The sequence below is a fragment of the Octopus bimaculoides genome, chromosome 3 (genome assembly GCF_001194135.2).
Source record: "Octopus bimaculoides isolate UCB-OBI-ISO-001 chromosome 3, ASM119413v2, whole genome shotgun sequence".
Classification (NCBI taxonomy): Eukaryota; Metazoa; Mollusca; class Cephalopoda; order Octopoda; family Octopodidae; genus Octopus; species Octopus bimaculoides.
In genome coordinates, this window is record NC_068983.1 from 120,565,036 (window position 1) to 120,568,591 (window position 3,556).

The following is a 3,556-nucleotide window of genomic DNA, read 5'->3' on the forward strand; positions in this document are numbered from 1 at the left end:
TTGATGAAGAATGAAAATAAGCACAACAAACCTAAATTATATTCGAATAAAAAAACAGCAGCCAAATCCAACAGAAGCGACTATATGACAGCTAAACCACTACCACCATCAACACTACTACTACTTTTTGCTACAGGCATAAGGGAAGGGACTAGTCGATTGCATCGGATCGATTGTTCGACTAGTACTTATTCTATCGACCCCGAATGAATGAAAGGCAAAGTCGACCCCGGCAGAATTTGAACTCAGAAAGTAGACGGATGAAAGTAGACGGATGACTCTGTCAGCTCGTCGCCGTAATAATAATAATAATAATAATAATAATAATAATAATAATAATAATAGTAATAAAGCTGCCACAAAAGAAGCTGGATACTCCCTGAAACTCATTCAAACAGAGTACCACCACCCAAACAAACCCTGTGTATAAATAATATCCCCCCCCACCAAAAAAAGAAACAAAAATATAGAAAACAAGAGAAAAGATCTGTCTACTAGATCTCAACGAAACTAATAGACAATCGAGACTACTAAGCAACAAGAAGGCAACAAAAATACTGCGCAAATACAACATTACAGAAAAAGATTTACCTGAGCTAAAAGAAAAGCTAAAGCAAGATATCCTTACCAAAGCACAAAGGATCTGCCGGTATGAGAAACGCCAACGTTTCTTTGAACAAAACAAACAGTTCAACTCCAACCCACCAAAATTCTACCAAGAACTTGGCAAAAATAAGATAGACATCATTGCAGCATCAGCTGCAGAAGTGGAAGAATCTTGGAAAGAAATATGGTCGGCGAAGGAACAACTCTGGACCCCTATAACGACTGAAGAGCTCACCCAGGCACCGCAAAGACTAGGCAACTGGAAGGCACCTGGGCACGACAAGATCCCCAACTTCTGGTTAAAATATCTGACAACAACTCACAAAAAGCTGGCTGAAAACTTTAACGTCATACTAGCAGAGCCAGAGACAATGCCTGAATGGCTCACGAAAAGGAAATCATCCTAATTCCCAAATCCACTGAAACGGCAAACACACAAAACTACAGACCAATAACCTGTCTCCCTACAATTTACAAAACCTTTACTGCAGTAATATCGCAGAGATTGAGCAAACATCTGGAAGATAACAGCTTGTTTCCAGAAGGGCAGAAGGGATGCTGCAAGGGCTCATACGGCTGTAAAGATCAACTAATGATCAATAAAGCCATAACTGAAGACAACTGCCGAAAGAAGAAAGGCCTAATTATGGCCTGGATCGACTACCGAAAGGCTTTTGACAGCATCCCCCACACATGGATCCTCGAAACACTAGCTATAAACAAGGTAGCACCAATAATCATAAAATACATAAGATACTCTATGAAAAAATGGCAGACAGTGCTACAGCTCCAAACAAAAGAGGGACTCATAAAAACCAAAGCCATCCCCATTAGAAGAGGAATATTCCAGGGAGACACGCTCTCTCCACTCCTTTTCTGTTTGGCACTGACACCTGTATCTGACATGCTAAACAGAACTGGATGCCGATACAAATGTTACGGCAAAACAATCAGCTACCTCCTATATATGGCTGACCTAAAACTATACGCTACAAACGATAAACAGCTGGAAACACTATTACAGACAGTACATGAATTTACCAAAGAAATAAATATGAAATTTGGCTTAGAAAGATGTGTCAAAGCAACATTGAAAAGAGGAAAACTAGTTAAGAGTAGCAACATCACACTAGACAAAGCCAATGGAATGAGAGAATTAGACCAAAGCCAGACATACAAATATTTAGGAATCAATGAACTAGATACGATACAACACACACAAATGAAAGAGAAAATAAAAAAAGAATACGATAGACGAGTTAGATCAATACTGAAAATAGAGCTCAATGCTAAAAACAAGTTAATAGGTATCAACACTCTAGCCATCCCAGTTATAAGTTACAGCTACAATATCCTTAACTGGACACTAAATGAACTAACGAAAATAGACAGGAAAACAAGAAAAATAACGACAGGATCTAGGATGCACCACCCAAACTCTGACATAGAAAGGCTATATATACAACGTACAGAAGGTGGTAGGGGTCTTATATAGCTGGAAAACTATTATAAAATAACCACCATAGAACTGCAAATATACCTACTTCAGAAGCAAGGAAAACTAATACAGATAGCCACAAAACACGAGGAAAACAAAAAAACTGTTTTCAGTATTTAAAGAAACTGACGAATACAAACAAGAAGTCATACTACCTAATAAATATGATGAAGAAGAAGAAACAACAAAAGCTATAAAACAAATGAAATCCAAACTAAATCTAGAACAGCAACGGACCTTGATAAAACAACGATAGTAAGAAAAGCCCCTTCATGGCAAATAATGGGCTAAACTAAACGCAAAAGAAATAGACAGAGAAAAATCCTAGCAATGGTTGAGAAGCTAAGGACTCAGAGCAGAGACTGAAGGATTTTTAATCGCAGCACAAGACCAAAGCCTCCCCACCAGAAATTGCCAAAAACATATAATGAAAAGAAACATAACAAGTAACTGCAGAATATGTGGAGATGCACAAGAAACAATAAATCATACTATCTCAGACACGACAGAGTTGGGACCTACATACACTGGAAGCTATGCCAACACTATGGAATAACAACAGAAAAAAGATGGTATAAGTACACGCCAGGAAAGGTCACAGAAAACTGGAAAGCAACCATACTCTGGGATATGCCAATACACACAGATAGAGAAATGTAGGCAAATAGGCCAAATATAGTTGTCAGAGATCTAATTGATGTATTAATACCAGCAGATGACAACGTTTCTCTAAAAGAAATGGAGAAACTTTCAAAATACAAAGACCTGGAAATAGAGGTAACTCGAATGTGGAATCTAAAAACAGAAACAATTCCTATCATAGTGGGAGCATTAGGTATGATAAAAAAATATTCAGACAAATACATAACAAAAACACCAGTACTTAAAACTATATACAACATACAGAAAATTGCGCTACTGGGCACTGCACACATCCTTCGCAAAACACTTTCAAACAGTAACTATAAGAGCATTAGAGCAAATCACAGCACATAACCAAGGCACACAAAGCTGCGCTCTGTAGTGAGGTGAAAGCACGTTATAAAAATAAAACTGCTGAATAATAATAATTATAATAATTATAATAATAATAATAATAATAATAATTATAATAATAATAATAATAATAATAATAATGGTTTCAAATTTTGCCACATGAGCAGCCATTTTGGGAGAGGGGAGAAGTCGAATACCCCAGTACTCAGCTGGTACTTATTTTATCGACCCCGGCGGTATTTGAATTCAGGACGTAAACTCGGAAGAAATACCGCTAACAAGCAAATCTGTGGCATTGAGCAGAATATTGCTACAACGATATTTCTGCTTCAGCAACTCAACACTGAATCTGTCTGAAGTGTAATGGAAAATAGGCCAGTTTCTGAAAATAAACTATCATTATTATTTTGAAGAGGGCTGTGGGTGGCAGGATTGGTTGGAGGCCGCAGTAATAAT